The sequence below is a fragment of the Cavia porcellus genome, unplaced genomic scaffold (genome assembly GCF_034190915.1).
Source record: "Cavia porcellus strain 051 isolate PalLab524CR breed Dunkin Hartley unplaced genomic scaffold, mCavPor4.1 scaffold_14, whole genome shotgun sequence".
NCBI lineage: Eukaryota > Metazoa > Chordata > Mammalia > Rodentia > Caviidae > Cavia > Cavia porcellus.
In genome coordinates, this window is record NW_026947497.1 from 17451825 (window position 1) to 17477727 (window position 25903).

A 25903-nucleotide genomic window follows, 5' to 3' on the forward strand; every position below is an offset into this window, starting at 1 on the left:
ACTGGCGACTGAAAGTGAAAACTCAGTGAACGCTTCACCTCCTCTTCTAAGTGGTACGGAGTAGTCCCAAATGCCAGGAGCCCGGGATCAGTGTGTCAATAGTCTGGAAAACGGGACTAGAAGACACAGTTGGGGCTCAAGGTATAAAGTGAAAAAGAGCTGGGGGGTAGCTCTGGACAGAGGCCCAGGGTTCAATCCCCAATAATGAAATAAAAAATAGACATTTATATATGAATCAGTTCTCCCCAACTGAGCCTCTAAATCTAGAACTTAGTGCCTGCTACAGGTACAGCTGCCTCTGGAATCTGACTGTGGCCTGGTGCCCTGTCAGATGCACAGAGATCAGGCCAGGCTGGCAAATTCGGACGCAGCAGAGTGCAGTTTATTGAAGTTGTACCCTCATCAGTTGTGCACAGTGCTTGCCTCAGGCCGACCACTGAAAGCATGCCCTATAGATCAGGAGATACATTTAAATGCCAGAAAATATTCATTGTAAATGCTAATTGCTTCATATTCTAATCTAGAGTGTTTGCTTAACCTGTGCCTATAACTATTTATGTACTACCAGGGAAAAGATCAACTTGTTTTCTGCCCAAATTGTCATAATGCCATAATTTTTGGTATCATTTAAAAAACTGTTTGGCAGATTTCTCCCTAAGCTCAAAAACTTAGTACATTTCTTCACAAAGTTCTTAGAAAAGTCTACAAAATAGCATCATTTTTCCTATTGGAATTATTACAGGTTCAATTCTCTGAAGTTTCAAGGCAGAAAAATTCCAAATTGTAAAACTGCTTCATAAATCTCCAAATCCAAAATCAGAAAGAAAAAAAAAATTAAGTTGTGTAAGAGCCCGGGACTATTCTCCATGTAGTAATCAAGATAAAATGGGGTGTAACAGGGAGTTTCTGGGCACAAACAGCTGATTACCCCTGAAAGGTCAGAACTCAGCAGTGAAATATAAGGATGTTATTAAGTCATCTCATTAACCAAAACCACTTGTGTTGGGCAAGAATAACCATAGACAGACTTGAGGGCATATAATTTTTAATTTAGTTCTTTATACTCTGAACAGGCTGTAAAGGGTTCAAAGCATCTAAACAAAAAGGACATTTTTTATTTTTAGGAATTTAGCACCTAATATATTTATATCCACAGTCCTAGAGTCCAGTGAATAATTCACATATGTGATCTCTGTAAATTTGTAAAACCTCTAAAAAACTCCAAGTGCTGAGGGAATTGAAAGGGAGTGAAGGGCTTGTGTCAAAAGATATTTGAAGGTAAATATTCCTCCAGAATCAACAGCTGTCTGGGGATGTACACAACTTAGTTTTAGCTTATTACTTTGTAATACTTTGCCCCCTCACTCAATCTTTTTCTTGTTCCTCTTCTCTCTTGCTCCGTCTTCTCAAAAAAGCCTTGTTTTTTTTAATACAGCATAAATTCATTTATGATCCTCATTCTCTGTGATTTTCTTTCACAAATTAAAGTTGTCACAGATATTTGATGTCATTGTGACTGCACAAAATTTAGTTTAAGAAGTTATTCTTTGTCATGGAGTAAAAGTGGGGGAAATATGGTCATTCCTTAGCACAGTTGGTGACTGTCTTACAACTTTGTATTCCCATTTCTATTTATGAAAAATGTAAACTACAAACTTTGTAAGAGGTGGGTCACTTGATCTGTTCATCTTTGGGCTCTTTCCGTGCTCCCTTGGATATAGATGGGCTCATGCTACTGCTATGATCACTGTGTCATTTACTGGCAGAAAGAGGCAGTTTGACACTGTGTGGTTTTAGTCCTCTGAGTCATGATTTATTAGTCTCACAACCATTTTGTCATTATGAAACTGCCTTCTTTTAAATCATGTTTACATTCCAAAGATTTTTAAAGAGGCTGCTCAACGTACAGATTATCCCTTCCAACCCTTCCTGTGCTATAGTTTATGACCATCGTCAGTGACTCACCTATTTCGATGGTTCTTAACCAGTGTGCAGGGATAAAATCGCTTTTAGGAAATGTAGATGATGGCTGAATGGAGCCTGGACTCAGATTTTTTTTAATTTGTAAAATTTTATTAGTCTGTATTTGCGGTGCATGGTGAAGTGGGTACATGTACATGACACACTACAATTCCTCTTACTCCTCCTCCTTTCTCTCCCCTACCTTTTCTCTCTTTCTTGGTTATTTTCCAGTTTGCAAAAGATCTCTTTTAACTTCCTTTCCCACCTTTCCAAGGCGATGCTACTGAGCCCTGTCGGGTTGAGAATCATAGAGCGGTACTGCACGGCTCTCTTCTGCTGACAGTGATGATGCATATTGGGTCACAGACCCTCTGGCAGCCTTCCTGGCTTCAATTCCTAGTGGACAGTTCTACCTGTGTGACTTTAGGTGAGGTACTGAACCATTCTTCAAGTGTGCATATAACCACAGAACGTGCATCAGAGAACTGCTAAAAGAATTACTTTAATCAATGCCTGTAAGTCAGCTAGAACTGAATCATGCACATAGTATGCAGTATAGAAATATATTAGGAAATATTTAATTTTCATGTCTTGCATTTAAACATTTTTAATTTAAAAATTTCTACCAAAAGACAAGGAGAGCCTCATTATTTGTGATGGATGCCTTTTAAAGTGGTTTAGCAAGTTGATACTCCTAGATCCTGGGTAGGATTTTCTACTGCTTCCTCATTCCCATAATTACCCAGTGTGCGCTCAAGAAAACTCAATTAATGATTATACTTCTTCACTATAATTTGATTATTTATACCCTTACTTAATTCAAAAAGGATTTGAAGCAATCATCTTACAAAATATATATGATATAACAAGCTAAAAGTTAATACAATTAGCACAAATGAAAAACAAATGTTAGACAGATTAGTCTTCAAAGTTTGGCTTCCCGAAAGGTCCCTTATTAGGTACTGTATTCTTTTATCTCAGGCCCATATCATAGAGGTCCAAATTTATCCCAAAGTGACAGTTTAGACTGTATGTACAATAGCCCTCTGGTTAAAATAAGAAGTAGAAAGAAGACATTTATTATTACTATTTTCATAAGCAAAAAAATGCAGGCTTTAGAAAACAAGGCCCATCTTTCTAGTTTCTTTTATAGGTCAGTGGCAATGAAATATCAATATTCAAGTACCTTTTGCTTTACTTGAAAATGGCATAGACATAATTTACATTAGATAAAATATAAATTCATTTAAAATACTCACTAGCCATCAATACCTCAAAAAAGATAATGTTCATATATAATGTGCCCCAAATGAGCCTAAAATATATGCCCCATACTTGCCTTTCTCCAGTTCTGTTTTATCAAAGCATGCCACTGTGTGTGGTCAGCCCTCAAGTCTATAAAAGGAGACTCATGCGAAGATGAGAAGCCTGGCCTAGCGCTCACCCGCAATCTCCTCTGGACATTCTTCCCCTGCTGTCAAACAACTGTCATGGGTAGAACCCTGCCGCTGGACTAGGAGGGCTCCTGCCCTGGTGGGCCAGCTGGCAGGCAGACTGCTTGGCCTGCGTTCCCAGCAGCCAGAGAATGTGTGGTGTTCTTGTGGGCTAATCCACTAAGACAAGAGAGAGACAAAATAACTGTCAAGTTTAAATTTGTTAGAAAGCCATTCAGCGCTCCAATACTGTTACCGTCAGGCTGGATGGTGGAAACATTTCATTCTCTGGGTTGGAGGAGGCAGGTTGTTAATGTTGCACATCAGTCACTGACAATGTTAAACTATTCTGCATCGTCTTGGTCAATCTATTCCACAACAAAAAAATTTCCAAGGATCCTTACAGTTATGATGTCCTCCAGGGTATAGTGATAGAAATGTATTCGAAGTATATTCCGGGGAAATACTTGTATATGAGTCTATGTATATGCCAAAATCTCCTTCCCCTGCCTAACATTTGTCTGAACCGCATTAAAAGTGATAGGTTAACAGGAAAAAAGAGAATTACAAGTTATCTTAGTCTATTTCGTACTGCAGTATGAATACTATCGACTGGTTAATTTAGAGAGCATGAAAGTTTATTTGGCTCCACAGTGCTGGAGGCTGGGAAGTCTAAAAGTGCAAACAAGACCAAGAGTGTCAGAGAAAGAGACTGAGAAATTAGGAGGAGCTCATTAAATTTTTAGGAGAGCAGAGCCCTCCAGACTTAATCAACCATTAAAGGTCTTACCTCTTGACATTGTTACAATGCTCAATTAAGTTTCAACATGTGTTTTGGAGACATGCAATCTCCTTGCTAGTCTAATTTCAGTTTGAATCTTAAATCAGCCCCAAACTGATTAATAAATTTTCAATTCTCATGGCCTTACTAATCCATTCCCATGGGTGGATGATGTTAGACAGTAGAAATTCCATCTGTGCAAATGCTCAGCACAGAGATAATTATAGCTGCTATTTTTCTCTTTGGCTTGTCCCTCTTTATATACCGCTTACTGCCTGTGGGAGAGCTGTTCTCACCAAAAACACTGTTTTTTCTTTCATTCTTTGGCGAGTGTGTGGACCTCGACCAAGTGTTGTGGAGAGTACAGAGAACAAAAAAAACTGAAAAGGACTCAACTGGTGTGAGGACATCATGGCTTTTCTGTCTTATCTGAATTTGAATCGCAGCTCTCTCATTAAATTACTGTGAACATGCTTATATTCCTATACTTCTAATATAGATACTAGCTCCTTTGTGGCTTGAGGATGATCGTTTTTGCAACAAGTTTTGAAGTCAGAAAGTGTGAGTTATTTATTTTTGTTATTTTTCAAGATTGCTTTTGCCATTTTACATTCCTGGGATCTTTACATAAATTTCAGACCAGCCTGTTAAATACTTAAAAAAAAAAGTCTTCAAGGTTTCCACAATGTCTATATTCAACCTGTAGATTTATTCGGGGAATTTGTCATCTTTACACAGTCTTTCAGTCTTCCGTCCATGAAGATGCTTTTTCATTTACTTAGGTCTTCAGTGACTTGAGGATATTTTATAATGTTTAGAATATCCCTGTTTCTCTTCTTTCGTTGTATCAGTTCCTATGTGTTTTATTCCTTTTGGTATTATTACTATGGAATTATTTTTAAGTTAATTCCAGCTTTGTATATGGTAATTAATTTTTGTTCATTGGTTTTGAACATTGTATGTTCCTCCATGGATTAAGCACTCCTTGCTTAAAATATTTCCTGGTATTATGCCAAAGAAAGCAAACAAATAATACAGCCAAAATTTCTTGCATTTGTGTGTTTATGAAGTAATCATTTTCCAGTCTTCTGCTTTTAAAATGTACAACCAAGGGTGACATAACTGTGAACAAACTAAGGGGATTGTTTTCAGTTGGCAATTTAAGAGGTGATGGAGATGGCTAGAAGGTGACTAAGGAGAGAGACACACCTAGGCGGCAGACTGTCAATAAGTATGTGACAGTGTTGCCTTCCACCTTAGGCTAGCATAGCTTCCCATCTTCCCCTGCGGCAATGTGGCCATATGATGTTCTAGCCAATAGAATGAAAACAGAAGTGCGTGTGTCTCCCTCTCAGGTCTCATCCAGGAAATCTTTCTACTTAATTGTGTGCTTTTTTTCCACTTGATTTGACAAAGGTTGACATGGACATATAGTATTGGGAGCAGCATGGTGAAGAGAACAGAGTCAGTGCTGGAAAAGTCTGGCTCTCTGAACTTTTTGAAGGAGAGCATCTGTCAGTAGGAGCTATTTTTGATTTTCTATGAATGAGAAATAAATTTCTGCTATATTTGAACTATCACACATTTTAAAGTTTATTTTCTGTGGCAGTCAATATTCTCAAAACAAATAGAGAGAGAAGGTTCAAAAGATGACCTAGTTTTCTATCCCACAGTTCCCTATTTAGCTCTGTAGTTTAGACTCCTTCAAATGTGCAGTAAGCATATTGTAGGAGAGTGGAATTATAAGCATGCACTTTTTTTTTGTCTTTTTCCTTTTTATCAGTACCGGGGATCGAACTCACAATTGCCTGCTTGCAAGGCAGGTGCTTATGCCACTGAGCTAAATCTCCAGCCCCCAGCATGCACTTTTAAATGTAAGGTTTAAAGAGGCCATGAGATATTTTATATAATGTAATACTGACTGAAGCATGGTTTCAGAGACTTACACAGTTGAGGGCTGAGAAAATTGACTATATTACCAAGAGATCCCAACTTGATTTGTACAGCCAGTGAAATCTGTTTACAGATTCATGGTGGCATTTAGAGCTCTAATTTAATTGTCTACTTGAAAATCTCTGACCATACGTTTTATATCCAAATTTTTCTCAAATAGAGTATCTTTTCTACAACCATATTTCTCACAAAAAACTTTTCCTTAGAACCCCTCTCCTCCCATCCTTTAACTTATAGCCATTTGAGTAAAAGCCCAAATTATCAATTTCATATACACATAGCTGATAGAGGTAAATAATTTTTTAACACAGGGGACATCTTTTGCAATGTCAAATATGTGCTCTCAAAGGATATGGCTTCTGCAATCTTACACTTAGAGGAGAAGGATTTGTAAGTAATGTCCTAAAAGGAAATGAAAATTCTTGCACGTTTCAACTACATATGCAGACACGGATGAGTAAGAATGTTCCAGGATTGAGACTCTAGCTTCGTTTTCTCCAGGGAGAGTACTTGGTAAGATACACATTAAGTGTTGGCAAGCTCCGCTGCCACAAATCTCTCCTCTAAGAATATGACACAAGTCCTCAAATTGATTTATTCTACCTTGCAGTATGTCCAATAATAACAACGATTTTACTGCATCTTAATCATGTTTTAGGAGCTACGTAAAGTACTGTTCACAAATATTCTATTTCTCATCCTATCCTAAAAGGAGGTAGTAATTATTTTCTACTTTTTTGGTGAGCAAATTGAAGCTGAGATAGGTTGAATAATTCGGTGAAGGTTGTACTTAGCAGGCTGGAGAGTAGGACCTGTGATAGTGTGGCAACCTGGCTGTGAAGTCCATCCTGTTACTGAAAAAAAATTATATATTGAAGCTTCTTTCATTAAATGTAAGTTATATCATTATTTTTACTAATGATGATACACAACTGGCCATTAGAATAATATGAGAAATTCAAAGACAAACTATTAGCACTTATTGTAATATTAGTACATATATTATGTTTGCTCTTATACTTTTGTTAAGCATAAGAACTTATTATAGGCAATACTGTACTTTTTTGATACATATTCTTATATAAGTACATTTGTGCTGTACACTGTGTATAAGATTGAACCAGGGTTTAAATACTGGGAAATTTTTAACAGGCTATTACCTATACATGTAGAGAAAAAGTTATTTAATATACCCATACATGTAGACTAGAGTGTATACTATATATTAATATAGTACACTAAAATGATCATATAAATAATAAACATAAATTATGATTAAATAAAATATGAAAAGCATTATTTTATAGTAATTTGAGAAAAGTTAAGTTTCATGCATACAAAAAATACAAAATATGAACTTCATGATAGTTTTAAAAATAAATTTCTTGAGGGAAATTCTTTAAAACATCATCCTCATTAGTATAGTATTTAATACAGAATTTGAATAAGTAATGTTTCTAAGTAAAGTTTTCTTTAGACCTTCTTCTAGGAAGTATTTATTATCTAACATATTTGTTATCAGTTATCTATATTAAGTTATAAATAATTCTAAAAGTTCTAACTAGTTCTTTTTTATCTTTGTGATACAGGGTTTCACTATGCAATTCAGGCTTGTCCTTGAAGTCTCAATTATCCTCCTGCCTCAGCCTTCTGAGTAATGGTATTACAGGCATGCACCACCATGCCTGACCTCTAAAATAGCTCTTAAAACTAGTTTCTGCCCCCATTCAAGTCAAATTTTGGTTTGTAATGATTTTACATTGTAAATTTGGTTATGAGATATTTTCTCCATCGTACAAGTGTCGCTACTAGTTTAGTTTATTTCATGAGAGATGACCACGGCTTCTAAATGAATAGATCTGGCATTAACGAAGTTACCCTGGACAATCTAATATGATGGTTTGAAAGTTATATTCTAGGGTTGCATGATCCAGTGCGACAACTGTAAGCTGTGGGTGGCCACTTGAAATTAAATTTGAATAGATTAAAGAGAAGTAAAATGGGACATTCAGTCAGTTGCATTAGAGGCAACCACACTGAACAGTGCAAACGCAGGTTTCCGCTGTCACAAAAAAAGTTCTACTGACATACTGCTCCGAAGGAAGGAAGAATTGAAACTACAATTGAAACTACAAATCAAGCATGTTCGTAACCTCTGCTAGTGTTTTATTTTTGTCTGTATCCTTCTCCACATATTTCACTCGTGCATGACTCAATTACACTGAGCTATAAGACCTGTTTCCTTCTTCCCATGCTGTTGAAGAAGGCAGCCACCTTGGGTGACATAAACCTAAACCTAAAGGAAACAAGAAGGAAATCAAAGGCAAAAGGCATAGAAATGCTCAAACTGTCATCCAGCTGTTGTCTGATCAAATACTCTCATCATGGATGAGCAATTTAATTCCACAGCTTCTGGTGAAAAAGTATTTTCTTAAAGAGTATGTGGCAGAACTGTGGAGCACTATGTGACTCATCAGTCAGGCAATTAACCTGATAAAAATTAAACATAGACAAAAAATTATAAAATTGAATACAAATGAACAATGGTAAGTTTCAAAGCATTAAATAATTGTGTCATTTAAATGATTTTACATTAAATGGGGCTAATTTTTTTTCCTTGATGCTTTCACCTACGGGGTTGGGGTTGCTGGAGCTCTCTTTCCTGCTGTGCTTTCTTGATAGGTTTCCAAATTCAGCCACAGTTCTTCCCTCCTTACTAGGTACCTATTCTAAACTTTTTTTTAATCTGAGATTCCTTTCTCAAACCTAAAGTAAAAATGATGTGCAAGGCAATGACACAGTATCAGTTCTGTTTCCAAAAATTTCTAATTTGCATCACAAACACATTCATTTTTATCCTCTTCCTGATCCAATTATGACAGGTCACTGTAATAAGATCTCTGTGAATCATTCCCTTATATTTCTCAAGCTATATTTAATGTCTCTTTTTCAAACATAGTGTAATAAACATTAGATTTCAAAAATTCACAAAGAGAAATAAAATATTGTTCATACTAGTGCAGAAATTATTTGCCAAGAGTAAACCTGTATCTCAAACTCTAGTTTTGGAAGGAAATATTGCAGGAAACATTGTCTCATATGTGTTTCTAAATGTAGTTGAAATTGATAAGATCAAATAGCATTTAATAAAAACGTTCATCTTTCATACCCATACTCTGAGTTCTATAACTTCTGATTAGTTCATACAGTGCATAAAGCACATCAATTTTTATCTTGAGTACAATTACTGGGAGAATACCTTCAGGAATATTCCAGGAAGTCATGAATCATTTTAGTGCTTTGTTGGAACTCAGCAAAAAAAAAAAAAAAATTAAAAATCATAACTTTTGTGGTACTATGCATTGAACCCACTTTCACACTGTACCATATCCCAAGCACTTTTAAATTTTGATTTTTGAGATAGTGTCTTGCTAAATCAAAATATTGACCAGGCTAAGCTCAAACTTGCGATCTTTCTGGGATTTCAGGTGGTCAGTACCACTAACGGTACCTTCTTAGGTTAGTGTGACCACTAACCTAAGTGACCACTAACCTAATTTGCTGACCAACATCTGACATGAGGCATATACAAGCCATCACAGGCATCATCTAAAAAGTGCTCTGAGGTTTACTGGAATTACTTAATCAATGGAACAGAAATGGGAGAGCCACACTATTTTCTGTGGGTGAAATATTGACTATAATGGAAAGGTTGGAAGCATGAAAATTTTTTCAGGAAGTCAAGAAGATACAGTCTTGACTCAGAGCTAACACAAGATTTCAGCATTTTACTTGCTTTGATGAATATGTTAGAGAATAGCACGAGTAGAACAAAGTATGGTAGAAGTCCATATTTGAGGCGAAGTTACCCCTACTGCTAAAGGCCATTTAAGTGAGACACATGCATATAGATTTTCTGAACGCTGTATGAACAATTCAGAAGCCTCTTGAGAGAGTCATCATCTTAAAGGGAAGACAGCCTTAGTTGCAAAGAACTTAAACCCTTTATCTATGCCAAGCATTAGGAACACAGTAGAGAACAAGAGAGACACCTTGTTGAGAGCATTAATAGTCTCACAGAGGAATCAGTTCTCAAAAATAAGTACTACATCAATAACTACAAAATTTCAAAAATGCAAGAGCGTGTGGTGGGGGAATCTGATCTAATAGTGGCACAGGAAAGGAGCAAGGTTTGAAGTAGATTTAAATTATAGCTGAGGGTTCTGTCAAGCTAAGCAGGTAAATAGCATTCAGGAGCTACTACAGGAGCAATAAAATATGTGCAAATATAGAGAATAAATCTACTATGTTTGAAGACCATGAAAAGTTAGGGTGGCTATTGCAAATTGAAAAGGAGAAAAATAGGAGATAAGGTTGCAGTGGTTGGTAGGGATCCGCTCATAGTGGACTCAGTGACCCCATTATAAGGTTTAACTGCTGGCCTGAGAGCACTGGGAAGCCATGTGAGGATTTTGAATAGGGAGGGATACTGGTTGCAATTGCCTAGTTGAACTTCACTTTGGCTCTTTACTGGGTTTTGTTGTCTGCTGGTGAATAGATTACAAGATGGCCCAGTGGATATGAGCATCCTGGTTGAGGTTATTGCAGTAACTAAACCAACTGCCATACAGACTTTGGGGCAGGGTGGTAGTTCTAAAAGTGTTGTTTATGGGCACCTTAGCATCCTGAGGACTCTTTTATAGGGGTAAAATTATTTTCATAATAACACTAAGACATTATTTGCTCTTTAAGTCACTTTGATGTATGCAATGATGGTACAAAAGCCAAGCCTGAGACAATAAACACGCTTATTATGATTAAATTCTATATCTCAACATATTCCCAGTGAAAAACTTCAAGCTTTCCTTAAAGGTATCCTTGATGAAGCAGAAACATTTATTAGTTTTATTAACTCTCCTTCCTGAATGCACATCGTTTTAATATTCTGTCTGACAAAATGGTGAAACATTTTGCTGAAGCAGCTCAAAGTTTTTACCAGCTCCCCAGAGTAGAGCTGTTTTTCTCATGTGATTTAAAGAGGACAGATGCTCAACACTGAGAGAGAGAGACAGACAGACAGAGAGACAGACAGACAGACAGACAGAGACAGAGAGATCTAGAGTGGGTGCTATAAAATCCAAAGACAGCATACATAAAGCTAATAGGGGCAAATAGAAACATACATGGTGATTCTGTCACTTTCCAAAGCTGTTGAGTCTTCTGGTCATGCTTGTAGTATGGTTATAAATGGGATCTTGGGGTGGCCTGGAAAGCCCTTGTTGTCTGGGTATGAGCAGGGCTATGCCAGAGCAGGCTTATGATGTGTCAGGAATATAAGTCCATACATCTCCTTCCAGTTCTGCAGTGAGAATGTCAAATTGGTAGTTTGAAAGCAGACCTGATGTATATATCTACATCACGTGAATTGACAAAACTGTGTATCCGGCTTTTTATTTTAGCTCCAGAGAACCAGTTGTTAAGTATTTACCAACATACCTGTTCTGTTACTTTTTTTGTCACTGAGGTCCAGTGTTCCATATTGACTGAAAGAAGGGAGGTTTATTTTAGTGCATAGTATGGCCCATAGTTCAAGGGCTCCTAGGAGGAAGCAGTGTGGTAACAAGACCTTGCAGAGAAAATCAGTTCACATTATGTCTATCAGAAAGCAGAGAGAGAGAGAGAGAGAGAAAGAAAAAAGAGACATTACCCCTCCATGTCACATCCCCAGAGATTGGCTTCTGATAAGGCTGTCTCCTACCAGCAAGTCAGCTATGATCCAGTCATCATCCAACACACGAGGCTTTTGGGGAACGCCCCAAATCTAAATCACTGACCATTTCTGGTCCAAGTTAGGTCTCTGAATTTTTCCTTCCTCTCATATTCCCAAGACAAATCATTGGCTTTCTCCAATAACCCTTGCTTGAAATCATCTGGGTTTCACAAGAAAATTCAAGACCATATGGTTTCTCTCATTTAAATAATTCAGAGTACAAACAAAAAGCAAAACAAAAGACTGATGAAAGGAAACAGGGAGATAAATCTTTGGTAAATGGGAAAGGGCCCAAGAGGCAGAGGCCGAGAGGAGTGGGAGAAGAAAGCTGGTGGTACAGAGATCTAAGATGCATCATATACGTGGGCCAAATACCTAGTGTGAACATAAACATAGACTAATAATAATAACAACAATAATGAAAATGGGGAAAAGGGACCTAGGACAAAGAAAAGGGGATAATTGAGAGGAAGAAAGGGCCCAAGAAAGAATCGAAATGTGTTATGTGCATAAACTACTCCCTAAGAAGAATCTAAACTTCTTGTACTACAAACATGTACATACGAAAGACTCATCAATATTAAATGTAAATATCTAACCTATGATATGTGATTAATAAATGTTGAGTAGTTAATGTTAATTGAATCAAATGGAAGTCAAAAGAAGGCTAACAATGTAATTGGAATTATTTATATAACATATTCTCTGTCTTCTCAGAACATGTATTTTGAATATAACATTTACATCACTTTAGAGTTATTTATGTTTAAATGCCAAAAATCCATCCATTGAGATAAGCAATAAAGTCACTGCATTCCCTTATTTCCTATTTGCTTTCTTGGAAAGTATAAAGAAGAAAGTAAAATTTTACTAATTGTTTCTTAATCATGTATTACTTTAAACAGTTCTAATCTTCATATTCATTTAGGACCAAAAAGAGATGCTGAAAATTTTAAGGAAAAATTTTAAGGGAGAATCTCTATTGAAACATGTTGTAGAGTGCTTTATATTTTCTCTAGCTAATAATTGGAATAAAAAAGAACTCATTAATAATCAAATTTCAGTCAGCCAATGATTAATGAGAGCTTGTGGAGATGTTTGTTTTCTTATCTTGGCTTTTCTTTATTCTTTGCATTATTCATTAGAACTCACACTACTGCATGACCTGGGGAAATCAGGAGCTCTGGAACGCAAGATTTTCTTTTACTATTTTTTAGCAGTTCTCCAAAAAGTGATGTTGTGACAGGAGGTCAAAGCAATTAGCTGAGATGAAATTTGTTAACATTTATAGGTTTCAGAGATCCATTTGCCATAAAGATTCATCTGCTTAACTTTATACACTAATGAGTGGCTAGAAACCCTGCTTCAATAACCTTTTTTATTAAATCCCCAAGAGTCTTAAATTTAGTCCACTTCCATGAAGGACCAGAACATTCTGAGAGTTAAATAACCCCTCTTTTTCCAAAAGACCTTCGGATCTGGCAATATTAAAATGTATTTCCATAGCAGGTAGTTTGTCATGATGGGTGAATTTTGAGTGTGTTCCTTGGAAGATAAACAGTGGAAGATAAACAAAATGTTGGGCTTCAGTTACAGTCGAGCTTTCCAAAAGAAACAAAGTGACTAGTTAATCCTTAGTGTCCTGGAATTTGCTGGAGCATCAACCAAAAGAATATTTAGGAGATTGCCTATGTGTCTGTCTGTACATGTATCAAAACCCTGCCCCGCTGCTCTGAGAGGACAGAGGAAGACCAAGGCAGGACCACTGACCTATCTTCAGGTTAGTGGATGTGTGAAGGCTTGTATGAAACAGTTCCTAGTCACATGGTTGTGTGTGTGTGTGTGTGTGTGTGTGTGTGTGTGTGTGTGTGTGTGTGGTAGATGGATGTGACTAAAGGGAAATACAGCTGTTAGCATCACTTTCCTTTTTAACACATAAAAGGGCAATTTCTAAATCAAACAAAAGTCAAAATCAGTGACCCTTTTCCTGATAGTCATGCAAGTGGCTATCAACATGGGTCAGGTTTCAGGCAGGTTAATGTGAAAGACTTTTTTTTGGTGATGTGACACTAGATTTCTAGTTTGATAGTTCAACTTAGCTTTACTACAACTCAATTGGTCTTTTTGCCTATCCATTAATTGTTCTTGTGCATATGTGTGTGTAGTTTTCAGTCATCTCTCAGGCTATTAGAAAATACCTAGTCTCCCTCTCTCTTTCTCTCTCTCTCTCTCTCTCCCTCTCTCTCTCTCTCTCTCTCTCCCTCTCTCTCTCTCTCTTTCTCTCTCTCTCTCACACACACACACAGAGACACACAAGGAATATTCAATTTCTGTTCAATTTACAATGCAATGCTTGAGAAATATATAAAATATTATTTTGAGCACAGAAAGGAAATTCAAGTCCTCAAACCCATTCTCAATTATCAGCTTTAACTGAATCAGCGTCATCTTACCCCTCAACCTCTCAGGTCTACAGCAGACCTATTGACTTCTCTGGGACTTGGGGAAAAGCTTTTCTCTTGGCACTGGGTTGTGGTGCATACGAAAATAGGAGCTGAAATAAGGGAACCAAGACACACAGGTGCACTTATCTGTGGCCCCAGAAGGCCCATTTCCTGCCCTGGCTTGGTGAACGCACTGGGCACTTTCTGGTCCCAGTTCCCAGTACTTTTCATTGGTTCGCACTCCGCCACTCACTAGCAGCCCAGTGCACAGCCACTGTTGTGTTATTCACACTGAGCAGCGATGTATTTAAAACTGGTGAAGCAGATCAATGCTGATAGTAGCAGGTAACTATATTATTTTCAAAGGAAAACCCTCTTACTGATATATTTGTTTAAAACCTACATTTACATGGATAAAATTCCCTATTTCTCTTTGAGAAAAATGCTAATAAAAGTTGTGAAATGAGTATAGTTTTCTCTGCCTTTTGAACAATTCAAAATAATTTGTTGAAGTTTGTAGGTGTGTGATAAAATGATAATGCATATCAAAGCATTTAAAACAGTGTAGAAGTTCAACATGTTTATGATTATATTATTTTTAAGTAAAGCTCAGGAAAAAGCAATAGTTTACCTTATTAGCAGATCTGTGGTTAAATCAGATGTTGCAGGAAATAGATTTTTAATTTCATAAAGTTTCAGGTTTTAATGTTTCAATTAGGGAATAATTTCATTAATGCTCTACAAGAATAGTATCAAATTGAATTATATTAATGAATGTGACTCTCAAATATATTTACCTTTTTTTAGTTCTGATAATATGATGAAAATCCCTAAAAAGATACCAAATAATTGGTGGGGAATTTTATACTTTCAGAATTTCCCTTTGCATACTTCATGGAAAGCCAGTATCCTTTTAATTAATATTGTCTTTTGGGGAGAATATAAGGTTAGAAAGATATTTAAAATAGTCACAAGGAAACTATCTGCCAGCCCAGAATAACATGTAATTTGTTTAGCAAAAAGAACTTGAATTTTTCCACATTTTAAAAGATAGGAAAGTTAGGTAAGTGGGTAAATGTGGGCTCATGTGTGAGTCATGTTGTTCCATGGAGACAATGTTGAATGCTTTTTGTAAATGAGTCAGTTAAGGTTACTAAATATTTTGAAAATGATATAACCTTCTTAGGATGTAAAGATTCTATTATTTTGTAAAGACTTCAATTTGGAATCCATATGGGAATGGATTCAATAAACTTAGTTTTGGTTCTAGATGGTGTACTTTTAAATGAAAGTAGTCATCACCAGAAAATATGCTCTTATGTATTTTTTGAAACATAAGTCAAGAAATGTGCTGAAATCAAAGTCACATCAGAAGGACTGACCCCTAATAATTTGCTGGAAGTTCCTGTATACTCTAAACTCATGGAACTCTAGCTCTGGCTGGAGACTTTGCAAATAAATCTTGCACAGAATTGTGGACTAAAGGTTAGAGGCTATTTCGTATAAATAAGCAAAAACAGAGCTTGTCACTGACATAGTATATTACAGAAGACTTTCCCCCAAGGTTTTCAAGAATTGGAATTCATAATAAAGCCAAATATAACCTTGAAAGTCTAATGGGTAGGAGAAAATTATCATCAATTTTATGACATTTTTAAACAAGTACATTGGGGCCATGAGCTCCAGACTATTTGAAACATCCTTATGATGCTTCCTCTGGGGATATTCTTGCAATTTTAATTTCCAAATTTGGGATATCATTGAACTTCATTAAGGTGAAAATGACAGCCACGGTGTGTAAAGCACAGTAGAAGGCTTTTCATTTATATCTTTTATAGTAATCAGCAAGATACACATTCTTTCTTCACTTTACGCATTTAGACATTGAGATTCAAGCAGCAGGAACTAATTCTGGCAGGCAGTTCTCAAATATTACTTGTTCTTTTATCCACTTGTTTATTTGTCTTAAAGAAGCAAGTAAACTCATGTTTCATTCATTGAGAAAGACATGTTTATCTATTACAGATCAAAGAACAAGTGGTGTGATTCCCATGTCTGTGGAAACCCCGGGATGATGGAGTGTGTGTTAGATCTGGAAACTAAGGACTTTTTTCAAGAGTGGGATGGTGGAGAAAGAATTTTGGAGTCTGGAGAAGAGGATAAAGGAAAGAACAGAACATATACATAAGCATTGGAAAGATGCTACTACATGTACACATGTATGTGTGTTCTTCGTATCTTTATGTAATTTAATTTTTTATTGTATTAGTATATGTGTATAATACATCGTGTTTACATTCCTTGTGTGGAGTTGGTACATGTGCACAATGCACATTAATTCCTTTTATCATCCACTTTCTTTCCTTCCTTCCTCTCTGGATTTCCTTCCCCTCTGTGAAAGATCTCCCTGCCTCCTATTGTCTTTTATTTTGTTCTTTGTTTTTACTTTGGGTTTCTCCTACAAGAGAAACCATGTGATATTTGTGTGTCTGATTTATTACAGACACACAATCTAACATTACGGTCTCAAAGTGCATCCGTTTTCCCGCAAATGATTCATGTTTATTCTTCTTTGGGGCAGAGCAGGAGCTCCATTATGTGCACATGCCACATTTTCTCTATCCATTTGTCTGTGGGTGATACATAGTTTGCTCCCTAGATTTAGCTCTAATGAAATGAAAAAGCAAGGCTAAAATGAGATGAGTGTTGCTTCTATGAATTCTCTTAATTCCCTGTAAGTATGATTCATTTTATGCTTGGACTCTTTTTGACTTCCAAGCACAAGAGATTCATAAGCAATCCATGACCCACAGAGAAAAATATAAACCTGGGTCTGGCAAAGTGCAGTGTGAAGACAAGGGTGTGTTTATTTCCTTTTTCACAGTCTTGTGACTCATATTAGTGTCCATCTGGCTCGCTATTTTATCATCAATAGGAAACCAAAAGAAGATGACACCAAGTTGAAAATTTAGGGAGATCCCTGTTTCACAGTAATATTTGATGATGGGAATTTAGAGCTACAATGAACTTTTGTCTCTCCAAAGTACAATACCTCAATTGCTTTTGAAAGAAAGTAACAATAACAACAACTCCCATGCAAGCAAAATATTGGATTTTAATACAAATATTGTCTCTTTATTTATTTATGTATTATAGGAAATTGAACTCAGTACCTTGCATTTGCAGGTACTTGTGCCACTGAGCTCTATCCCTGTCTATAACTTCTGTTTTTTCAAATTCCTCTAGTAATCATCTATGCAGGGATTGTTACCCTCAATTTATAGTTGAGGATCCTGACATTCCGATACTTATAAATATTTTAATTTTTAAAGTCAATAGGACTACACACTTAAAAATCACTCTGTACCTTAGAAAATTCTTGTAGGGTACAAAAGTTGATGTTAGAAATTCAGTTGTTACTTGTTGCATATTCTCAAGAAGTCATGATGACAGCCTAGGTTAGCACCAGGGGCTGGAGACGATATAATAAAATTAGTCAAAATTTAGAGTTTAAAATGAATGGCACTTGGTGATAGTTTTGCTGGTGGAGGTGAAGGAAAGAGAAGAAAGAGGCAAATCTGACTATCAGTTCTTGACTTGGACTGCCTGGTTGGTGGAGCTACTTGAAAAGACGAAAAACCATGACAAGAAGTTGGAGAGGAGGTAAGAGAGTGGGTGGAAAATGGGTGTGAGGAGGAAGGAGCTCATAAACTGTTGCCATGATTCTGAGTGTCTCTGAATTGAAGAGCTGAGAATACATGTATATCCCACCAGATGTCTTCTCAGATCTTTTCCTTTCCCCCTTATCCATGTGATAATCCAAATGCTACTTAGGCTTTGAGTTTCAACATGCATGTGTTAAATGCATTTATGGATTGTGATAGATATTGACATTCAATAAGTCACTTAAGACTTGGATTTATCAAGATTGTAGGTAGCTTGAGTTTGGTGGATTAACTAATGGTCAACTTGGAGTACCCAGCTGAACTGAGTCAGTATAGTTTTGGGTGTGGTAGCTCCTTGGTTGGTTGGTTGGTTGGTTACATTGCCAACAGCATAAAAAGAGACCTGGAGGAGACGATGGTATACTATTGCTATAGAATTTTGTGGCAGTGGGGCTGGGGATTTAGCTCAGCAGCATAAGCTCCCTTGTAAGCGTGCGGTCATGAGTTCGATCCCTGGTACCGATTTGAAAAAAAAAAGAAGTTTGTGGTACTAATTTTCCTGAGATGAATTAAGCTGCTTCCATCATCAGAGGAGTGCAGGTCCTCACTGTTGCTGAGGGTGGCTGCAGTCATCTTTGGAGGAGCACTGATCTCTGGTCATTACCTTGAGCTTCCTGTCTCCAGTATAGATCCCTTGGCCTGGTTCACAGATGCATCACTCTGCTGGCACAGACCTTGGGGCCTTCCCAGTGCAGATCCTTCATATAGACTTGCGTGAGACATTGTTGTGGGCCTTATGGACTCATAGAGGACATTGTCATGGGCTCTAAGTCTTCAGTGCAAGATGTTGCCGTGGGATTCAGGCCCTCAGCTGAGTTCTTTAGGTCTCTGGCAAGTGGACAGGTCTCTTGCACTCCTCTGATTTTGACTTTTTGCTTAAATATTGTAAAATAATCTTACAAATTTTGTGTCCTGTTAACTATTCCCTTGCAAACTCTGACTACAACATTAAGTGAAAAGTTATTGTCTCAGAGGAATTGCTACTGTAAAGGCACTATCACCTCAATACAAATTAAGACTTGGAATTGTTGTGTCCCTTTAGTAAAAGGTACAGCCAAACACCATAAGAGGCTGCGTGGGTGAAGCAATTGACAGAGTATCAAAGTATCTTCAATGAGAAAAATGTCGGGGGTCATAGATGGACAGAGAAATGAGCAGACAAGGGGTTGTTTCTTTAGTTAGTGAGTTCCATGGACTTTGTCTGGTAGAGCCTGATAGAGCCAGAGTCTGCAAGAAGAATCTGAAACGTGTTTTCCCTCCCTGGAGGTGCCTATCAAGTGGCAGAGGGACCAAGGTGACGAAGCAGGATAAAAGTGAGGGAACACCGTTACTTTTCACCCCGTGGAGGCCTCATACAGCCTGGTTCTGAAACATCAGAAGTTGTTTGGGATCGAAGGTCTGCCATTTGGGAGAATCAGAACAGAATTCAGCACTCTGGGCCAACAACTGACTGCACAGAAGTGCCTGAACTGGTCAGACCTTCAATATGAGCTGCCAGGCAGAGGATCTGGGAGGAGCGCTTGCCAACTCAGTTCTGTGCTTGTAAGGACCACGCAAAGGGGCAGATAAGACACTGCAGCTACATGTGGAGGGTGGTGAAACCTGAGCACCTGCGTTATATGGTTCTTTGTGAGCACAAAATGGTGAGGCCTGGGGGACAGTGAGAATTACAGTAGAGAAGCGGTTCTTAGGCTGAAATGTGCTTCAGAGTAACTGGGGAGCTTTTATTTTTTGTTTGACTCTTTTTCTCTTTTTTAAACCCATACTCATGTCCCACTCCTAGAGATTCTAACTTAACGTAAGCTGGGATGTCAGCAGCAGGGTGATGAAGGTCTCCAGGGGTGATTTTGGTGCTTGTGCTGGACAAAAGCCACTTCCTTAAATGTATCAGCGTTGAGCCAGTGGTGACAATAACTAGTAAAAAGAAGCAGTTTATATTTTGGGGATTATTTCCCTTTTTAATTTATTGGTTTGTATCTTCAGCCTCTTCTCCTCATCTCCCACATTCTGATTACAGTGACTTCCATGCCTTACTTTTGGTTTCCTTAATTTCTCACTGAAATCTTCACTGAAAGGGAATTACTGGAAACCTCAACCGGGCTTAAACCCTTACATTCTTCTTACTTGGATGCAGATGAAGAGAAAAATTAAGTATGTAAACATCCTTTTTTCTTCTTTGGAAGAAAATGGCCTCCAATCTGTTTTGTTTGATCAGCTCAGTGGTAAACAGTTGAGTGAATATTTTTCTTGAAACTTCTCCTACTACCATTTCTAACCTTGCTCTATGGTATTTTTAGCTTAAAAATTATCAGTGGAATCTAGACACTAAAGCAACTTCAACTCCATTTCTCTAGCCTCACTCCACAGGCTGCAAAATAATCCTCCGGAGTCACAAGGCACAAAAAGCATCCTTTACCATACACGCTTTTCCATGCCTCTGTAACTTGGGGGTGAATCTTTCTTCTGTAGGAAGTATAGTATCAAAAAGAAACTGGCTTAGCGAGCTAATTCTATTTCAGTTATCCCTCAAGCTTATGTGTTACTGTCAATCTAATGGAATTCTTAGGAGAAGAATGTAGTAACTGGAGCATTTTTTTTTAGAGTGAAAGTTTCAACTGTTCATTCTGGTAATTGAAGAAACAGAAGTCAAAATAACATCAAATTGAGCATCTGTCTCCATTTACCTTCTCCTTCTCCTTCTCCTTCTTCTTCTTCTAACTGAGAATCAAACTCGCAACCTTCCGCTTGCCATGTTGGGAGTGTCATTTTTCCATGTAGACAATTGCTATCTTTTCTCTTTAGAAACTGATATCCCTTCCTATGAAAAGAGAGAAGAAAGGAGGGTTTGGGCTTGGGAATGGAATGATGTGATGGTCAGCTGAGTGCCCCCAGGAGGACTATTGCAGTCAGCTGCTGGGAAAACTAACATAACTCGTGTGCTGGAGGGTGAGACACATTTTTATCAAATGTGTCCAACTGTCCAACGAGCTTTGGGTATCATGAGAAAAGGAAGTGCTGTTCCTTTCAACTGAAAACTGTAGAATGTCCCACCCATTTTTTTATGCTTTATCTTCTCTTTTAATAGCCTCTTGGAAAAAATTTAAAAGTGGGTTGTGCAAGCCAATGTATATTGTAAACACTTGACCATTTAACAAGAATAGATTTTACAAGTTCACAGAGAATATATTTGAGTTAAAATTTAGTGTTTACCACATACAAGGTGAAACAGAAACTATACTATTATGCTTACTATTCTTTAACTTAAATTTAGATTTATTATTGATGAGGTGAATAGAAACTCTTGCTTTTGTTCTAAAATTTTTGCCTTTTATTGAACAACCTTAAATAATTGATTTATCCTCTTTAATTTTCAGTGTTTTACTTGAAAATTTTTTTAAAAGTCAGTTACTAGATATAATTTTAAAATAGGCTTTGAGATTTTAAAAGATCTAAGAATGTCTACAAATACATTCTGTGGAACTATTTCATTATAAAATCTAAAGCTATTATTAGATTAACATTGCCATTTTAAGAGACTCATTTGGCAGGAATTCTAAAATGTAATTTTGAGAATCTTAAGAGTCAATGTTGGGGTAAGGCATATGATTTTTATCTTGAAATCTTTGGTATCTTTTTATTACCTGAAATATGTAGTGGGATAAGTGGACATGGCCTTGAAAAAAAATACAGAAAAGAAAAAATGAAAAGCAATGTCTTTCATTTCTCATTGCTTAGTAACCAAAAATTCAAACCCTATTCACGTTGTTCAATGGAAGGTTATGCAACTTGACACATCAGCAGCACCACAGAGAGCTGGGGACCCTGCTGGTGCCCTGCCTCTTCATCTAGTGACCACCACAAAGTCCAGTAATCATTTTTCCATGTAGACAATTGCTACCTTTTCACTTGTGTGAAGATTATTGTTTAAAACATTTCTACTGTCCTTGGTCTGTACTTTGTAGTCTAAGAGTCTTTGAACTTCCCAAGTCTCTTATTTCTATCCCTAAATCCTTCTACATGACCCTACTGACCCCTTCTGAGTGAATACGGAAGCATAGATTTATTTGGGCGTTCATTATCCCACAAGGAAATGAATAGTGCCAATATTCCATAAGGCTCCAATCTCTCATACAAATAAACTTTGTACTAAAGGAAAAAAGGGCAAAGCTCATTTTCTGGGGGAAATTAAAACTCAAGTTAAACAGCCACGCAACACACGTTCCATGGATGACTGGGATAAAGACATGTTATTAAAAATGAGCTTTTACACTATCATTTTTATATTTGTTTTATAAGGAAGTTATCCTGCAAAATAATGAAACAAGGAGCACTGCAGCACCTCTAAAAGTTACTTTTGAACTGGCTTTATTTGGAGATTCCAGCTGCCACCTATTTCTACACAGTTAAGCTTCACACCCACAGGAACTGGAGGAAATGTAGGGCACTGGATATTTTCTTTATTTTGAGATAGTGGGAAGGGTTCATTAAGTAAATATTTGCCTGAAGAAATATTTATAATAATTCTTAAATTTTTCTTTTATAATTATGTGATAACTAATCCAAGATGCTTCATTTTCAGAAGCTTGAATTAAGGTAGGACTGTAGATAATTTTCAATCTGACTTGTGTGCAAAATAAGGCCACAATTGAGGTTGAAATGCCATTCTGAGGTTTCCCTTGAGATACATCTTTAGTTCCTGTTTCATCAAAAGGATATTAAGATGTCAATACGTGTAAGCCATTGTAGCTTGAGATAGATAGAAAGGGGAGCTAAGCATAGCGTTTGCTATGAAGGGAGTTCTTAATCTGATGAAGGTGACAGACTGGAGAGACACACAAATCATACTTAGAAAACAAGTAGGAAAATGCTGACGGTGAGATGTAGGAAATGTTGAAGCCTCAAGCTTTCAATAACAGATTTGTTATTGTTGGGATAGCCTTTTAATACCCATCCTGGCTGAGTGACTGATGTTACACTATCTAGATGGGTGCATGGGGAGGAAGGACTTGAAAATAAATCCTGCCAGAATCTGGAATCTGATAGCATTCATTAATCCACCCAAATATCTAGCATTTTCACATGTATAAGCTCAGTGGGTCTTAGACCTTGGAACTATGTCTATCCTTCAGAAAATGCAAATAAATTGATTCTCATGGCACAGGGTGGGGAAAGTACATGAACATTTTAGGAACTTTTTTCTAAAGTCCCTGAAAAGACTATCAATATCTGTGTCTCAACTTCTTAGTCTGTAAAATGGGAATTTAATACCCATACCACAGAGCAGTTTAGAGGATTAAATGAGGTAGTATTTGAAGTAGTACAGAGTCCAGAGCAAATGTGCAGTTAGCTGCAGACATCATCTCATCTTTCCTTCTGCATTCTTGAGTTCATGTTCTTCCTTTTACTCTGACTGATGCTATCATAAAGGAAAAGGTGGGGGTGGAATAAAGGTCTGTTCACCAAGGAAGGTGACAAAGATACAGGGACAGGTGAGCTTCATGCCAAGGTACAAAATACGATAGAATAAGAAAGTTTGAGAACTTCACAGAAAGTTACCCATGGAATATTTAGGAGAATCTATATAAATTATGGAAATGCTTCTGTGACAGTATTTTGTGGAGTCAATATAATAGCTAATAGTAAAATTTCAATATCAATGGCACACTTACTCAGTGGAGAGCTTATTATGGGCCAAGCGTTGTGCTCAGTTTAGCTTACAAATATCATCCAGTTTAATACAGGCAAGCACAGCAGTCGATAATGTCTCATCTGAAATTCTAAAATAAAAATATCACTACTAACAAACATTTGTAGTAACTGGCTTGACAGCAAAACCTGGCCTGCACTGATGTGAGGCTCTTTTTAGTCTTTGTCCTAATTAGGTGACTATTCTTTAGATTTTTTTTTTTTTTGTATTTTTACCAGTACCAGGGATTGAACTCATGACCACAGGCTTGCAAGGCAGGCGCTTATGCCGCTGAGCTAAATCCCCAGACCCTATTCTTAGAATTTGAGTCGTAAATCGTAATGCTTGGTCATAGGTGTTTTCTTGAGACCACTGGGTTACATTTGATATTGCCTTTCTAAAACGTGAAAGCTTCCAAATTCCAATATTTACCTTGCCTGAAGATTTCAGATGAAGTGCAGTAGACCTTAAAAAGGAGGTCACATTGATTGAGTGATCCTTCTTACTCTAGCAACTGAAGGACAGTGAGGTCAAGAAGCTCAAAGTCACCATAACACAGGAATTTAGAATTTGAACCAAGTTAATTTGCATCTTGGATACTTATGTTCAATTATTACACATATTGCTTCACTTATTTTACTATAATTTTATTCTCACTTTATTGTTGAACATGCCAAGAATGAAAGATTCTGAGATTAAATTTATCCACAATAAATTGTGATCCTGGACAAGTTACTTATCCTTTCTTTGTCTCAGCTTTCCCTTCTATAAAGTAGGAAGGAGTCAGATAATACATACTGTATAGGGCAGTTGTGGGAATTAAAACAGATAAACTTGATGCACCTTCTGTAGTCTATAGATTTTGAATCCTTCTATTTTATTATAACTGGCCATATAGATCTCAAAAGCAGGAGAAGGATACAATGAAAGTCAATTCTTATGCAAAGTTTTATAATAGAGCAGATAAAGGAAACAATATTTCTTAGGCATTAAGTCAGCACTTTCTCATCTCCTGTACTTAGGTACTCAGTTGTTTTCACATCTGTTGAATCAATAACATCAATTGCTTCAGCTTGAAGGTGGGTCTAGAACAAAGAAGGCTTTTATTTTATTTTATTTCATTTTATTTGTGTTCTCAGAATGACATCTTTTTAAATCCATTCCAAGAATTTAGTTATAAAGCCACATTTTATTTAAATGAAAGTCTTTTACAAGTTCCAAAAACTTCCCTTTACATTCAAAAGTTGGCATGATTCACTCGAGTCTTAGAGTATTGTCTTTAAAAGAAGATGTGGTATAAAGAAAGCCAGCACATTGTGAGGGGAGATGCCTTATGAGAGGGAAAATTGCCTTTCTCTAAGAAGAGCAGAATCTGAAAGAAAGAGAAGTGGAGAAAGACAGAGAGAAGTGATCTGACTCATCTACTTGTGTGTTGGTGTCTTTGAGGGAGGAAACGATAAAGCTGTTGTAAACTCATTAGCTAAGCCAGGGATGTGGATGTTTTGCAGTCTCTAGGCAAAGGAACCGTGTCTGAGAGCACATTTGAAGGCTGCCTCAAAGAATTCTGCACACTGTGGCATCATGAAGAAAATGAGCTGATGGCTCTTGAGCTCACGAAAAGGGTCATGGAATTTAGACAAACAGCAGATCAGAAAAAACGCTACTATGGGGACCTTAGTACTAAAGGAGATGACGAAATCCCAAGACATCAACAACACATGGCACCTTAAGGCCATTCAACTAAATCGGACCAGTCACACCTCAGGAGGCATTGGTGTAGGATGACAAGGGAGGAAAGGAACATCCTAGCTGTAGACATAGTGTGGACCAAAGATCTCTCCCTTCTCCACCATGCTAGGCTGCACACAGATGCCAGCTATAGAGAGAAGTCAGGAAACTTATAATTGTGACCAATTCTCCCCAATCTTAAAATTAAAAGAAGTTTAGTTTCTTCCATTTAGCAAATTTTATTTCATTTTATTATAATATTTTAAAAGTATACAGGATTTTCTATAGTCAAAGTGCATTCTAAATTATGTTAGAATTTGACCATGAGAGAAAATAAGAATATGTAAATACCCTCCAATCGTATATAAGTAGGAAACTGAAAAAAGTTTGGGAAATAACACCTTGATGGTACTTGATGGTT

General features: G+C 37.0%; 1 long non-coding RNA gene across 1 annotated transcript in view; it reads left to right on the forward strand.

The window, feature by feature from the left end:
• The first annotated feature begins 13564 nt into the window (after nt 1–13564).
• Nucleotides 13565–25903, forward strand: part of LOC106029190 (uncharacterized) — a 33180-nt gene continuing 20841 nt past the window's right edge. Inside the window, exons 1-2 of the long non-coding RNA XR_001202859.2 lie at nt 13565–13679; nt 16369–16562. This is a non-coding gene — a long non-coding RNA (uncharacterized LOC106029190). The remainder of the gene's footprint in view (nt 13680–16368; nt 16563–25903) is intronic.